At 34.6% G+C, this 17,762-nt stretch overlaps 1 protein-coding gene and 1 long non-coding RNA gene across 2 annotated transcripts in view; one reads left to right on the top strand and one right to left on the bottom strand.

Annotated features, from left to right (window-relative positions):
• The window catches only part of LOC127716481 (pleiotropic regulator 1-like), a 474,697-nt gene that overhangs the window by 140,864 nt on the left and 316,071 nt on the right, over positions 1-17,762 (bottom strand). The gene's annotated exons all lie outside the window — the stretch shown is intronic.
• LOC127716509 (uncharacterized) lies at positions 1,195-8,084 on the top strand. Its single transcript, XR_007988955.1, has 2 exons — positions 1,195-3,235; positions 6,564-8,084. It is a non-coding gene; the product is annotated as an uncharacterized LOC127716509 (long non-coding RNA).

Genomic DNA, 17,762 nt, shown 5'->3' with positions numbered 1-17,762 from the left:
CTACAGGTTAAATAACGATGTTGCTGTTGGATTATAATTTTTTCAGTGCAGATTGTTCTTCGTGTTAAGGTTGTCGTAAGATTTATTGTTTTCCCTGGTATTTCTAAGGATATCTGACTTAAAATTGTCAATAAAGGATTTTCAGGTGGCATTTTCCCTCGGTTTATGGATCCCTCAACGCGAAATATTCCTTGAAGCGGAGACTTCTGTCAAAATATTCAGGGTCTTCCGAAAATTTTGTCTCTTTGAGCTTCAATATCATCTATTTAATACAGTTGCCCTATGTGTAATCTTCTTTAAAGTTATTTATAAGAATGCTAAATTCGTCAGTTAAAGTATTGAGATGTTTTTCCCAGTGTTGTATAAGGAGGATCATTAAACGCTTAGAGAAATGGTAGAGTGTTTGATCCTTTCTGCGAATTTGGGTGTTAAATAAATTGCCTGCTGTTTGTGGCTTGATATTCCGTTGGGAACTCTTACATTGTTTACATAATGAATTAAATTAGATAAATAGGGTTCATTTCTAGATAGTATGTGTTTAATAGTTCTAAATTATTTGAAATAATCATTAATGTCCATGTTGTAAGAGAACTTAATTCACTGAGATTATGTGCGTAACATATTAGAAGCCATTCAGGAAAAACATATGCAAGTCTTTAAAAAAGACCAACCAGCAAATTTAATATGTAGCGGATCGTCTAGAATAGACAATACATCACAGATAAGGGAAATAAATATAAAAGTCGATTTGCGTAACGATACTTAAATAAGATAGTAATATACGAAGAGCATGTTATAAAATCGTCATAGTAGACTCACCTACTAAAAATCCACTCAATATGTGAATGCGTTTAGAAAAAAAGTCCGTATAACTGTTATTTTCACGAAATTTTCAAAGTCCAAAGCCCGTAATTTCGACAAAAATCAGCGTAGCGGAACCAAACGTTAACTCGATCTGTAACTCATCATAGTAGACTCACATACTAAAAATCAGCTCAATATGTGAAGGCGTTTAAAAAAAATCCGTATAACTATTCGTTGCGGAATGACGGACAAGGGTAAAACTATATGGCCCGACCAAAGTCGGCGGGGCCATAAAAATGACAACAATCTAGTTTTAGTAGTGGGAGGCTGGCAACATTTTACTCTTCTGCAGTCAAAATGTTGAAATGGGACTTAAGGTAATTTGCAACAATTAAGCTACAAATTTCTTTTATTTTTATGGAACTGTATCCAGTTTCCGAGGTCTTCTTTAAGATATATTTTACAAATTTGCAGATCTATAATAAAATCAAAACAAATATGGTTATCGTTTCATGTCATTTGGCGACATATTTTAGGAGATTTGCATGATAAATACACTTATGTGCAGCATAAGTGACTTTATGGTACAATGAAAGATTGTAACTTTTAATTGTATTAAGTCTTTTGATATCATGTTTTGTAAATATTAGAAATATTAGAAATATGTAGAAAATAGTTTTGTACAGTACATAGGTGTTTATCTGACTTGAATCTCTTAGGAATTTTGTAATTGATATGGGGGCGCTACTTCAAGCACATGTTTTAATATGCAGCCTCTTTTTCAAATAGCTGCCGAAGGAAGAACACGTACAGAAATTTGGTGACGCTCAATTTCATAAAATATTTTCACTCAATTTCATAAAATATTTTTTCTAGGCATGCCTTTAAACACACTTATACTAGGTCATTCCATTTGCCATCGGCTTCACAACTACCTGAAATCAAGAAACGATCATAGACACCAATTAGACTTCAATTTGGCAAAAACTTCAACCGTCGAGTGGCATGGCGTAGGAGGAAGAACTATTCATAAAATGATAAAGTTCGACATGGGTATAGTTAAAATTAAAAAACCCGAATGTGTTATTCTCCTAGCTGGTGGTAACGATGTTGTAGAAGACACGTCTGTTGAGGAAGTGGCATATAAACTGATAAGTTTCTGTTCGATACTGACAAATACGTATGGAGTTCGACGAGTAGTAATATGTGCCATCATGCCACGCTTCCCACGGGATAATTTCAGACTTAAGAAAGATGGATACAATCGGGACAATACAAGTGTCCGAGATAGGGCATACAAGAATATGTATTTTGAAAAAGCACAAGAAATAAATAAAATGATAAAAAACGAGGTTGAAAAATCATCGAAATTTATCTTTTGGGATCATAGCAAAAGATTTTCTTTTGACACCACAAACAAAAATTCATGCAAAGATAAATTTATTTCCGATGGAGTACATCTAAATACGAAAGGTCAATACCATTTATACAAGTCAATACGAGGAGCAGTTATCAATGCCAGCAAAGAGATTAAATTAGAAAACGGAAATTAACACGTATCTGAACCGTACTCGTAAATTTTGGAATCTTTGGAAAACTTCCGGTGGATAATCGCAACAAAATGACAATCAAACTTATTGGGATTATGATGCATAATCATGGTTCAAGTAGTAGTTACCATAAATAAATACAAGTTAACAACACACATTTACATATCAATCCGCTATGTTACTGTTTGTCGATCGATATCATATTACATATCACATTATCGTACTTGACTTTTATACTAATGAATTATGTAGGTCATGTATACAGTAACGATACATGTCGTATGTTTGAACTTAATGTTGTTGCTAAAACTAAATATTTAGTTACCAAAAGGAAAAATTTTACGGCAGAAACTGGTAATATTTCAGATAATAATGAACACAAACAAAACAATTTTAACATGTTTAATGGTTGAGGATCGTCCAGATTAAATTATTCAAACAAGGTTAACATGAATAATCAAGGTTAAATACAAAGAAAAACAAATTCAATAAAACAAAATAGTCCTAAAAAGAAAAATTATTATAATTGAAAGTATTGTATTAAGTTTGCATTAGTATATTTCAGACAATGCCTCCAAAAAGACAATCCTCGTACGGTGTGGCAGGTGCCATAAAGAAAATGAAAACGGCCGCCCAGAGGAAGAAAACATCAACCGCTATACCAAGTAGGCCTTCCATCCCCCCAAATAATGCAACAGTTATATCACCAGATGTCATGGAGGAGTTGACCAATAGGGTAACGGAAAGGGTAGCTAGCCGAATGGAAAGGAGGATGGAGGAAATTTTTGACAAGATAACTTCAAAAGGAAATAATGGCAATTCAGATATTCAGGAGGCTGAGGTCCAACATCATGTGGACACTCTGAACAGAAACATCCAAGGTACATGTAATGGAGAGCAAAACCATGACAATAACAATGTGGTTGTCAGCCCAGAGGTTCTGGCTGTACAACCAACTGTTGATAAACAAATTATTGGGGGGCAATCAGCCTTTGTCAGTTGCTCCCTCAAAACAGGGGGAAATATACCGGATAAAATAAAACAACAAATATGGGCGGGAAAGTACATCGACTTCCATTCCCTCTTTGAAAATGACGAGACCAAATACAGATTACAACTTGTTCAAGGGGCCGACAACCCTTAACTGTCCATTACAGAAGAGCGTAACAAGAAAACATTAACCCTAAACCAATGGCTATCAGCCTGGAATAAATTTACAGCAATAATTTGTACTAAAAACCCTGAATTAGGGCCTGTATGGAAATAATCCTGGAAATGTCAAGAGAAGGGGGGAACTGGCAATTTTACGATATCGAATTTAGGAAATTATTAGAAAGAGGAGAAGCACAATGGGGGAGTACACACCTAGAACTATATCTCAGAGCAAAATTACAAGCTAACGTTAAATCTGGGAATGACAACAACAAAGGTGGCAGTACTCGCTGGCCAGTTGGAGTATGTTTTTCATTCCATAAGGGTTTAGGTTGTAAGTTTGGTGATAAATGCAAGTTTCAACACAGATGTTTCAATTGCGGTTTCAACCACTCATTCTCAACATGCAAAAAACCAGTTCGGCTCCCTTATAAGTTCACACAAACCAGTAATTACTCAAAAAAGATACAAGGAGGGAATAACCAGCCCTTTCGGGGACCCTCCCTATCTAGTAACAGAGACGACACCTCTTCCCCAAGGACAGAAAAAACTGTCCCCACCAGAAAATGATGTTAACTATAATTCTAATAGCAATACACCAGTTAAGGTTGATAGGCTTGGATATTGGTTAAAAGGATATAATATTGAAATGTACAATTACTTAGTTAACGGGTTTAAATATGGGTTCGATGTAGGATTCAGAGGTTCTGTTCATCATAATATAGTTGATAATTTATTATCAGCAAAGACTAAACCTGATATCGTTAGACAAAAAATTCAAAATGAAATTAATGCAAATAGATTTGTTGGCCCTTTTGATTCAAAACCTTTTACAGAAATGCAATTATCCCCTTTGGGACTAGCAGAAAAGAAAATGCCTGGGACATATAGAATGATCCACCACTTATCTTTCCCTGAAGGATCATCAATCAATGACAACATACCACAAGACAAATGCAGTGTACAGTATGCTTCCATTCAAGATGCAATAGAACTGATTAAGTCTGTAGGAAGAAAACGTTTTTGTGCAAAAACCGACATATCCAGTGCATTTCGAATTATAAACATAAAAGAATCACAATACAAACTATTTGGCTTCATGTGGGAGGGGAAATACTATTACGATAAAAATCTGCAAATGGGTTGTAGTTCTAGTTGTCAAATTTTTGAAAATTTTAGCACAGCCATTGAATGGATCGCAAAAAATAAAGAATTAAGAAAAAAATAGAACGTTTTCTTGCAATTTGTAAAGATATGGGTATACCAATTTCTAAGGAAAAAAACATTCCAGCCATCCCAGGTTATGAGTTTTGTTGGTTACGAAATAGACACTAGTTAGACTTCCAATTGATAAGCTTGATAAATGTCACAATCTTTTAACCGTAGTGTTACAAAAAGAAAAAATTACATTGAGGGAACTTCAATCTATCATTGGTACACTCAACTTTGCTTGTGCAGTTGTTATCCCAGGAAGGGCATTTCTGAGAAGACTAATAGACTTAACAATTGGGGTCAAAAAATCCTTTCATAGAATACGAATGACAAAATCAGTTAAGCAAGATCTAAATACATGGCAAAATTTTTTAAAGAATTTTAAAGGGAAGTCATTGATTTTATCAGACCGTTGGTTAACATCTGATCAGCTACATTTGTTTACAGATGCCTCTGGTACATACGGTTATGGTGCTTTGTTTGGTTCACAGTGGTTCTTAGGCAAATGGCAAAAACAAAATATTGCCTTTTTAGAGCTATATCCCATTATCTTGGCAGTTGAAATATGGGGCCACCGATTTGAAAACCAGTGCATATATTTTCATACAGACAATATAGCTTTAGTGTCTGTAATTAATAAACAAACATCTAAAGATGCGTTAATTATGTTCCTAATAAGAAGACTAGTTCTACACTGCTTGAGAAACAATGTGAACTTTAAGGCAAAACACATATATGGTTCAAAAAATGTTTTGGCAGATGCACTTTCTCGTCAACAGGTACAGAAATTTCATCGGTTAGCACCATGGGCAGACACTGTTCCCAAACCAGTTCCCAATCTACCAGATTTGCCAAGCTACAGAAACCCTTAAATAAAATTTTTAACAACATCTTATCTGAATCCTCACAAAAAACTTATAGAAGAGCAATTATCCACTATAAGAGTTTTGCTGAAGAATATGGCATTAGATTTCAGTTACCACTTACTAGTTCAGATCTCATACTATTTATAGCACATTTGAAATACAAAGATCTTGCATCAAGTTCTATCTCAACATACATTTCAGCAATTGGTTTTACACACAAAATTAATAATTGGCCTGATCCAACTGATTCATTCATTATTGATAAGGTACTGAAATCAGTGCATAAGGGAAGAAATCAAGATATGAGACTTCCAATTACTAGTACAATTTTGAATCAATTAATAGATGCATTAAAACAGACAATATCTAATAGATATGATCAAATTCTATTCAAAGCAATGTTCACCCTAGCATACCATGCTCTTTTAAGAATTGGTGAGATGACAGTCAACAACAAAAATTACAATCATGTTATTAGTTTAAGTCAAACTGTTGTGTTACACGAAAAATTAAGTATCAGTTTCATGGACTTCAAACATTCAAATGGAAAACAATTCCATTTAGAAATAGCTAAGAATAAAAATAACAATATTTGTGCAGTAACGGCGCTTACTAGTTACTTAACTTTGAGAACAAACACAACGGGTCCACTATTCCTCAACTCCAGTGGAGAAGCTGTTTCTAGACAATTATTCCAACATGCTCTGAATGGTGCTTTGAACTTTTGTGGGCTCAGCAGAGCATATTACAAACCTCATAGTTTCAGGATAGGCTTTGCTACCGACATAAGTGCAAAAGGATTGTCCACAGAAACCATAAGAAATTTAGGTAGATGGAAATCCGATGCATTCAAATTATATATTAGACAATCAGGTCAAATTTCTAACCTTTAGTCATGTTTATCTGTCTCACAACTGATCATGTAATGATGTAATTTGTGAATGAATTACTGCAGTTTATTATTTTATATTTTGTACAGGGCTTGTGGGTCACAGCTCATTACATATCACAAACAGAATAACAGTTCATATTATATGGAAACGGTGGTCAATTGGGAAAGGTGAATTATGACGCTTATTTAAGCTGATACAAGGACAACCTAAAACCAGGAATTCATCCGTTTACCATTGAAATGACCAAATTTTACTGAGAAGTAATTGACAGAAAACAGCTTGCCAGGACTGGATTCTTAAAATCTCCCATTTACATGTAGTAATATTTATCAGTAAACTTATAACAATATTTAAGGAAATACAGTTATCTGAAAGGGAAAATAGGTATTAATACAATTATTGAATGCATGTTTTTGCTGTAAGAATTTAGTCAATAGTAAACAAACTTGGTCTGTTATTGCATCAAGTAAAAATATTTGTTTGACACAATGTCTGTAAATTGTGTCTTTTTAGTATATTTTGGTTTGTATCAAGTAGATACATGGTTAGGACACAATGTCTGTAAATTGTGTCTTTTTTTAGTATATTTTGGTTTGTATCAAGTAGATACATTGATAGGACACAATGTCTGTAAATTGTGTCTTTTTAGTATATTTTAGTTTGTATCAAGTAGATACATTGATAGGACACAATGTCTGTAAATTGTGTCTTCTTAGTATATTTTGGTTTGTATCAAGTAGATACATTGATAGGACACAATGTCTGTAAATTGTGTCTTTTTAGTATATTTTGGTTTGTATCAAGTAGATACATTGATAGGACACAATGTCTGTAAATTGTGTCTTTTAGTATATTTTAGTTTGTATCAAGTAGATACATTGATAGGACACAATGTCTGTAAATTGTGTCTTTTTAGTATATTTTAGTTTGTATCAAGTAGATACATTGATAGGACACAATGTCTGTAAATTGTGTCTTTTTAGTATATTTGGTTTGTATCAAGTAGATACATGGTTAGTACACAATGTCTGTAAATTGTGTCTCTTTAGTTTATGATTGGTTGTATAAAGTAGATACGTAGGTAGGACACAATGTCTGTAAATTGTGTCTTTAAGGATACAGGACATTCGTGGGACTCAATGTCTGTATATTGTGTATTTTTAGTATATGCATTTGTTGCATAATTTTTTACTTGTTTATAAACAGTACATAGAATCGTAAGTTTTATCATTTGCATAAGTAGGATGATGGGTGATGCAGGTTTACTTTAGGGCAGCGTTTTCAGCTCCATAAGAGCTTCATACGTCATGGCGGTATCTGCTCCCAAAAGTTGAGATGTTACACTATTATTAACAAATTTATAGTCAAGGGGAGATAACTCTAAATTGATTGACTTTTCAAAAATTTCAATTTTAATAATTGATGACATTTGTCTTTTCACTTATTACATAATATGCTTATTGGTTCAGATTGTAATGAAAGTATTGTATATTTAAATTCACAATTGGTACTTATAATTGTAGTGTATGCAAATTTTATACATGTATCTTTTGATATGATTGATTTTGAAACATAAACTGTCACATCTGTGGCCTGCATCATCATAACATGTGTTAGTTTTTATTTTGACTTTAGCGGACCATAAAATTAGTAATTTTTCAACAATATTATCTGTTCTTTTTCTGTTCAAACACTAAATGATGTCATGTCCTAAAGATTAATGATTTTTAACTGTGTTAGACTTGAGACTTTCAGTCGAATTTACCAAAACCAGTATATTACGTTTCTAAATTTAAAATAAACATATAAACTGTTAATATCAAAATTTTTAATCAAATTACCTAGTGAGTATATTAAAAATGGAATGTCATGCATGCAATGCAATATATAAGTAGTTGTTTAAAGTAATAACATTTTTAAACCGTTTAAAACATATATCCATCCCGGATGCAAAAAGTTCCCCGAAAAATTAAGTTTTCCGAATTCAAACAGAATGGGTGTTCCCCTTTAAATGTCATTTAAATACTGTAACAATCTAATGTATACAAAGATAACTATGAATCGTTTCTTACTGTATTCTATTTTTAAACCATAAAAATGATTCATAACTGGTTCAAATGTACGTTGTAGTTATCCTTTTCCTGTATTTTTGACGTATATATATGAAAACTGAACGACTATTTATTGTCCTTGACTGGCTAGTAGTTGTTACATGACCCTTTGATATCAACAAAATTTAATGAGATAAATACTTGATAAATTTTTATATATTATAGCTTTAGTATTTCTTTATTTGTAGCTCTTCGTCGAAATCATTCCTGTCTTTATATAGAAAGAAAGAGAATACCAAGGGTACAAACGAGAAACCATAAGTCAAAGAAAAACAGAAAAATGGATGACAAAACCAGGCAACTAAAAATCCTTAAAACGATACAAAGAAAAACAAAAGAGTGGCCAAAACAAACCCCAACATAAAGTGCAGGTGAAGACGAGTGCTCCTGAAGAGTAAGTTGTCTCTGTTCAACTGTTGGCTATCATTGGGATCCTCTTTACAGTTTAAAATCCTGTAATTAGTCGCATTTTGATGATATCATCAACGAGGAATGAAAGACTTGTTTTTTGATGTTAAATATCATGGTTACCGATGACACAGATATTCCGTAGCATCAAGCAAATCATGATTACGTCCGAAACACTTTCTAGGACAAGACTTCGATATTGATTAAGTTAAATCTTCACCCGTGAGGGAAGTATCTTACGTTACTTTCTTTACTCTGAGTGTCAGTACCATAAACATGCATTCAGTTTATTGAGTTTAGAGATAGATGCGTAGTTGTATTTTCTTATACCAGGAACACTTATAATATATCGGGTTTGAAAGTAAAAAAACAATCGAAAAACACATTGAACAACTCACTGGAGTAAATTGAATTAATTTATCAATCATTTTTAGGTTTAAGTGTTCTTGATGATTAGGTGCGTAAATCTAGAAAATCCTTCGGACGCACCAAATTTTACAAAGTGTTATTTCTTTCTCTCGAAAAGTTGAATGTATATTTATTAAGAATTTAATTTGAAAAAAATAAGTAACCATTCTTATTTCCCAGAATAAGAGGTTTGGAATTTAATTCTTCTTAATGGTGTTTGAACTAGCTTTCAGTGACTACGATTTTTCTTAAATAGGTACCTTGTAGGTTTTTTTGTTGTTGTCTTTTAGTTATTGTTTTCGTGCCTATTAGATGAGTCAAGCCTATTTCAATAGATTTTTATCATTTGTTCTTATGTTGGGCAGTTACACCACTGTCCCAGTTAAGGGAGGGTTGAGCGCTCACAAACATGATTATCTCCGCTTCATTCTTATGTGCCTGTTCCAAAGCAGAAGTCTGTAATTCAGATGTTGTCGTTAGTTGTTGTCTGTCATTTTTTTATTTTAGCAGATCAGGCAGTTAGATTTCCCTTTCGTTTGAACTGCTTCACGTTTTGTCATGCCGGGGCCCTTAATAGCTGTATTAACGGTATGCGTTTTGCTCATTGTAGAATGCCGTGCGTCGTCCTATGGTTGTTTACATCATTGTCCTTGTGTCTCTTGTGGTTACTTGTTCACATCCTTGTCCTTGTGTCTCTTGTGGTTAGTTGTTTACATCCTTGTCCTTGTGTCTCTTGTGGATAGTTGTTTACATCCTTGTCCTTGTGTCTCTTGTGGATGGTTGTTTACATCCTTGTCCTTGTGTCTCTTGTGGTTAGTTGTTTACATCATTGTCCTTGTGTCTCTTGTGGATAGTTGTTTACATCCTTGTCCTTGTGTCTCTTGTGGTTAGTTGTTTACATCATTGTCCTTGTGTCTCTTTTGGATAGTTGTTTACATCCTTATCCTTGTGTCTCTTGTGGTTAGTTGTTTACATCATTGTCCTTGTGTCTCTTGTGGATACTTGTTTACATCATTGTCCTTGTGTCTCTTGTGGATAGTTGTTTACATCCTTGTCCTTGTGTCTCTTGTGGATGGTTGTTTACATCCTTGTCCTTGTGTCTCTTGTGGATAGTTGTTTACATCCTTGTCCTTGTGTCTCTTGTGGATGGTTGTTTATATCATTGTCCTTGTGTCTCTTGTGGTTAGTTGTTTACATCATTGTCCTTGTGTCTCTTGTGGATAGTTAGTTGTTTACATCATTGTCCTTGTGTCTCTTGTGGATGGTTGTTTACATCCTTGTCCTTGTATCTTCTTGTTAGTTCTGTGTCTCTTGTGGTTAGTTGTTTATATCATTGTCCTTGTGTCTCTTGTGGTTAGTTGTTTACATCCTTGTCCTTGTGTCTCTTGTGGATAGTTGTTTACATCATTGTCCTTGTGTCTCTTGTGGTTAGTTGTTTACATCCTTGTCCTTGTGTCTCTTGTGGATAGTTGTTTACATCATTGTCCTTGTGTCTCTTGTGGTTAGTTGTTTACACCATTGTCCTTGTGTCTCTTGTGGATGGTTGTTTACATCCTTGTCCTTGTGTCTCTTGTTGTAAGTTGTTTACATCATTGTCCTTGTGTCTCTTGTGGATAGTTGTTTAAATCCTTGTCCTTGTGTCTCTTGTGGATAGTTGTTTACATCATTGTCCTTGTGCTTCTTGTGGATGATTGTTTACATCCTTGTCCTTGTGTCTCTTGTGGATGGTTGTTTACATCATTGTCCTTGTGTATCTTGTGGTTAGTTGTTTACATCCTTGTCCTTGTGTCTCTTGTGGATGGTTGTTTACATCCTTGTCCTTGTGTCTCTTGTGGATGGTTGTTTACATCCTTGTCTTTGTATCTCTTGTGGATGGTTGTTTACATCCTTGTCCTTGTGTCTCTTGTGGTTAGTTGTTTACATCATTGTCCTTGTGTCTCTTATGGATAGTTGTTTACATCCTTGTCCTTGTATCTCTTGTGGATGGTTGTTTACATCCTTGTCCTTGTGTCTCTTGTGGTTAGTTGTTTACATCATGTCCTTGTGTCTCTTGTGGTTAGTTTTTTACATCATTGTCCTTGTGTCTCTTTTGGATAGTTGTTTACATCCTTATCCTTGTGTCTCTTGTGGTTAGTTGTTTACATCATTGTCCTTGTGTCTCTTGTGGATACTTGTTTACATCATTGTCCTTGTGTCTCTTGTGGATAGTTGTTTACATCCTTGTCCTTGTGTCTCTTGTGGATGGTTGTTTACATCCTTGTCCTTGTGTCTCTTGTGGATAGTTGTTTACATCCTTGTCCTTGTGTCTCTTGTGGATGGTTGTTTATATCATTGTCCTTGTGTCTCTTGTGGTTAGTTGTTTACATCATTGTCCTTGTGTCTCTTGTGGATAGTTAGTTGTTTACATCATTGTCCTTGTGTCTCTTGTGGATGGTTGTTTACATCCTTGTCCTTGTATCTTGTTGTTAGTTCTGTGTCTCTTGTGGTTAGTTGTTTATATCATTGTCCTTGTGTCTCTTGTGGTTAGTTGTTTACATCCTTGTCCTTGTGTCTCTTGTGGATAGTTGTTTACATCATTGTCCTTGTGTCTCTTGTGGTTAGTTGTTTACATCCTTGTCCTTGTGTCTCTTGTGGATAGTTGTTTACATCCTTGTCCTTGTGTCTCTTGTTGTAAGTTGTTAACATCATTGTCCTTGTGTCTCTTGTGGATAGTTGTTTAAATCCTTGTCCTTGTGTCTCTCGTGGATAGTTGTTTACATCATTGTCCTTGTGTTTCTTGTGGATGATTGTTTACATCCTTGTCCTTGTGTCTCTTGTGGATGGTTGTTTACATCATTGTCCTTGTGTCTCTTGTGGTTAGTTGTTTACATCCTTGTCCTTGTGTCTCTTGTGGATGGTTGTTTACATCCTTGTCCTTGTGTCTCTTGTGGATGGTTGTTTACATCATTGTCCTTGTGTCTCTTATGGATAGTTGTTTACATCCTTGTCCTTGTATCTCTTGTGGATGGTTGTTTACATCCTTGTCCTTGTGTCTCTTGTGGTTAGTTGTTTACATCATGTCCTTGTATCTCTTGTGGATGGTTGTTTACATCCTTGTCCTTGTGTCTCTTGTGGTTAGTTGTTTACATCATGTCCTTGTGTCTCTTGTGGTTAGTTGTTTACATCATTGTCCTTGTGTCTCTTGTGGATAGTTGTTTACATCATTGTCCTTGTGTCTCTTGTGGTTAGTTGTTTACACCATTGTCCTTGTGTCTCTTGTGGATAGTTGTTTACATCCTTGTCCTTGTGTCTCTTGTGGTTAGTTGTTTACATCCTTGTCCTTGTGTCTCTTGTGGATGGTTGTTTACATCCTTGTCCTTGTGTCTCTTGTGGATGGTTGTTTACATCCTTGTCCTTGTGTCTCTTGTGGATGGTTGTTTACATCATCGTCCTTGTATCTCTTGTAGATAGTTCTTTACATCATTGTCCTTGTGTCTCTTGTGGATAGTTGTTTACATCCTTGTCCTTGTGTCTCTTGTGGATGGTTGTTTACATCATTGTCCTTGTATCTCTTGTAGATAGTTGTTTACATCATTGTCCTTGTGTCTCTTGTGGATAGTTGTTTACATCCTTGTCCTTGTGTCTCTTGTGGATAGTTGTTTATATTATTGTTCTTGTGTCTCTTGTGGATGGTTGTTTCATTGGCAATCATACCACATCTTCTTATTTATATACTGTGAACAATTATTTTGAAATAAGACAACAAAAGCCTATCGATGGAAATTGAAATAAAATGAAAACAGCAACGATGATTTCTCGTTTTTATTTTCTTGATATTTCTACAAAGCAGCGTATCGATTAGCTTTATTGCAGTGATATCAGGTTTAATCATTTCAATCAAAATTGAACGCTTGAAAGAAATATACAAAATGTTTTTTTTTCTTATTTTTTTTTGGGGGGGGAGGGGGGTTGTTAGTTATTGTGTGTCCAAGATAATATTAATGAATTATTTTTAACAACAAAATTTTGACTTGTACGAAATATGTTCAAATGGGCAAGGGAGGGTAGGGAGTTGTGCAAACTTTACATTGGTTAAACCCCACCACATTTCGTGCCTATACCAATTCACTCTATCTGGACCATGTGTAATTCGTTCTTGTTTATATGTTTGAACGCCCAAGCTCAATTAAACAGTGTTCATACATGTTACATTTTTCCTATGAAGAATACAACGTTTTAGTTTACCTTCCCTGTGCATCAAGGCAAAGCAGTGTTCTATGCAGCTTGCCACTTGCGCATGTCCATATTTATGTGAACATTATGGGGGACGGAAAAGGTAGGCGAATCAAAATTTCTGATTTCGATTGTCTATCAAAATATTGCATTTTTGAAAATTTGGAATAATTGAAGAAACTTTATTACATCATTCATGTTTATTCATCAACAAAAGAACTGAAGATCAATATCAATCTCGCTTAATGTAAACAAAACAATATAATGGCTATAAACGGGTACTTCATTGAGAGGATTTAAAAACTTAATTATCTTATTTTTTTCAATTCGTATGTTTTATGAAATACGTTTAAATAACCTAAAATGTAAAAGAATAATAACTGCAAAAAACTGTCAACTCATGCTAGAAAAATATTTATAAATACATATCAAAGTATTTAATTGAAGATATAAATCAAAATTGTATTCCCAAATTTGATTTTTTTTTCTTTGATTTTTCCCATTTTATTTGGATAAGAGGATATTAAAGGGGCATTAGCTGTCAATTTCATTCTTCATCGATTTGACTCAAATTCTCATATTTGATTTATAACATACTAAAACGTATATCCAAATTACAAAAAGTCTGAAATAAATAATTAACATTGCATGGACTCGATAATATGTAGCAACATTTCGTGTGTATTTTTTCTAGACGTCATCTAAATAACCATTGAGATGTCTTCCGAAGACTGCCGACGGTCATATGTAACACACAATAAGTAAACGTTTCAGTCGATTTATTATTTACATTGGTGATTAAATATGTACAACAAATAACAGTTTAGATTATTAATAAATGTTTCAACTTACCTCATCTGGTTTAGGAACACGTAATCCTTTTTAAATCTGCCACACTCTTTCGCTCCTGACGACAATCTAAAACTTCCGATCTCAATAATCACCGATCCAGACTGATAATGAATGTCACGAACAATATAACGTACCATATAACATTGTCCTCCTCCATGCAAGACACATCCTCGTGTCTATATGAATAGATCATTTTTTTTTGTCACAACAAAACAAATAAATACACATGTTTAAAGCTTTCCACCCATGACACAAAATCAGTAAATGCACAACAAAAAACATACAAAGAGGAAAGAAACAGCGCGTTTATTGCTGTTCTTCATCTCAAAGCAGGGTTGGCAAAAACCCGGGTTTTATGAGTATTGCTAAGCCCAGTGGGAAATACTGGGAAAACCCGGGTTTTACTGGGTTTTACCGGGTAATACTGGGCAATACTGGGTAATATAAAATACTGGCCTGAATTTTAAAGAGCATCCAGTGATCAAACACAAATGCAATACATTTAAGATATTAATAAACATATTTTGATTTATAAATAAGTTTTCTTGTTTGAGAGTCTTATAATACAAGTGTATGTATGCATTTGAAAAAGTATTATTCTAGCAACTCTGAGACAAGTGTACATAAAGACACATATATAAGACAAATATTAACGGAAAAAGCCTTTCTCAATAATTCTCCTAAAATCTACTGAATCACCCTTCTGTCTAGATTGGTCAAACTGTAAACATAAAGCCAAAGAATTCATTGTTTTTCAAATATATATAACTAATATCAAGAATGAAAAATTTAGATATACATGTAAGAAAAATTACTTTTACATAATTTATATGTACATCACTAATTAATAAGTAATTATTCAGATTAGGATTAGAACACATATGTTTATATAACAATAATCAGCCTTTTCATTAATGACATGACCCTGTAGGGTGTTTATTCAGCTATTTGATTGCATAGCAATTTAAATTTATTTACTTAAACACTGCAATAAAATGCATTTTTTTCAAAGTTTGGATTATTGAAACAATGCTTGGAAGGTATCCTAAAATGTGCAAATCTTGTATTCTGCCTCCATAGAATTAGTGGAGAAGAGAATGAAATTGAATTTTCAATCTTCTAGAAATGACTCTCATGATTATCTGTATAAAATGTATATATTTAGCTATAATACTATGAAACTACAACAAGTCTTCACTATTTTGTGTTGAAATAAGCTTAAAAAATCATATTGCCCAGTATTGCCCAGTATTACCCGTTTCTGGGAGTATTGCCCAGCCCGGGAAAACCCGGACCTGGGTTTTCCTGGGCGGGTAATACTTTGCAAACCCTGTCTCAGAGTGATATGCATCCTTTTGGTGACTGTCTTTATCCGGCGATAATCAATACAAAATCTAGTATTACCATCCTTCTTAGGAACTAAAATCACAAGAGCTGCCCAAGGACTACATGATGGCGGAATAATCCCTTCCTGTAACATGTTGTCGATGTGAACTTTGATTTCTTTCTGTCGCAGAGGACAACTCCTCCCTGTTTCAATGTGGTGTTTCCCCAACGATGTTCGATCAAAATCAGCTGGTCCTTTTGAAAAAAATGTTGCTATATTCTTCTAACAGGGAATTAAGTCTCTCTCTTTGTTTAAGATCTAATGAACAATCAACATGAATGATATCAATTGTGTTCTTGCTGTCATCAATACTGTTAACCGCCCCACAAACACCGATGTTTTTATCAAAGTCCTCATCAATCGTAGAGAAAATCCCTAGAGTAGTATTTTTGTAGATTGTCACATCTTCACTTGAAAAATGTGTTACCCTCAACAGAACAGTAAAGTTTTGGGACATTACAAGGCTTCGCGCTAACAGTACAGGCTTTTCATTTGTTTGTTTTAATTTTGATTCGATTATACCGACATAATTTGTCGTCATAATCTATCTTCTGCCGTTGGCAACAAGTTTCCCGTCAATAATCTTTTCATGTCCAGCAGGAATCACTTCTGTTTTTTGCAGATTTTATGTTACACGCAAGATTTGCGTATCCTTTCTTTATGCAGATTTTTTTTCAATGACATGGTATCAAAATCAATTATCAATTGATGGGCCCCCATAAAATCGACCCCAAGGATCCATTCCTGTGCCAGGACACTAAATACTAAAACTGACTGTTTTCCAACTTCCTGTCCTATACAAATACTCAGCTGTGTTTTCCCTAGTATCTCGTTAGGTTCACCATTTGCTGATACGACCCTGTGCCTTACTAACTCAAGTGTACTAGGTACATTAGTGCTACTACCTTCTGCATACCTGTATCTATCACTCGTGCACAGAGTTTCCCACAAGGTTCCGCTTATCAGTGTATAAATGAGCCGGTATCGACTAACATATCCACCGGTCTTCCTTCAATCTTCCCACTGCAAACAAGTTACAGTCAGTTTCTTCCTTATCTACATCCAAAGGATAATTTCTATCAGGGTCCAATACTTTGGCTGATGTGTGACCCTTCACACCAGCCTTTTTTAGTTTCTCGAATTCTGGGCGTTTCGGCAATCCCTGCTCATGTGCCCTGGTCTCCTACATGTCCAGCACCCACCAGGTTTCCCGCCTTGTCCTGTCTGTCTATTTTTATGACATTCTCTACTAGTATGGCCAAAATCTAAACAAGTCCAACATTGCAAGTCCTTCTGGTTGCCCCCTCGCTGCCCTCGACCATAGCCTCCTCTTTCACGTGGTTTATATCTACAAGAAACTGCTGTTCTTTCTTTGTCTTCTTTCATCAGTTTCATCATTTCTGTCATCAGACCAATTAGCTTGTCCGTATGTGACTGGTTAATACTTGCACATGCACCTGTTTCTTCTGTCATCGTGGCCAAAATTTTATGTTCTGACATTGTATTTGTATCCTTAACTTCTTTCTCCACCGCTTCCCACTCTAACGTCATTCTTATACCTTCATCAAGCGTTTTTTGATTACTGTGGATTCATTATTATTCGTTGGATACCAATTTACGTGTAATTATTTGGTACAGGTGTACCACGAATTTAAATGTTCAACGAATTGCAAATTTTCTATAGGTTTGTATGCAGACTTTGGTAAAACCACGAAATCAAATATCCGCGAAAATACAGGCATTCCTCAATCCACGAAAATTGGTACCTACGAAAATAAATGAATCCACAGTAGCATATCTTACTTTCAAAACTAATTCTGTCTTATCTAGGCCCCTTAAAAACTGATTCTTGGCTAATTCGTCTCGGACATTATTTGATAAGGATGGATATGACTTACGTGCCAGGG

Source organism: Mytilus californianus, unplaced genomic scaffold (genome assembly GCF_021869535.1).
Source record: "Mytilus californianus isolate M0D057914Y unplaced genomic scaffold, xbMytCali1.0.p SCAF_9, whole genome shotgun sequence".
NCBI classification, from domain to species: domain Eukaryota; kingdom Metazoa; phylum Mollusca; class Bivalvia; order Mytilida; family Mytilidae; genus Mytilus; species Mytilus californianus.
This window is presented reverse-complemented; position numbering and strand designations above follow the sequence as displayed.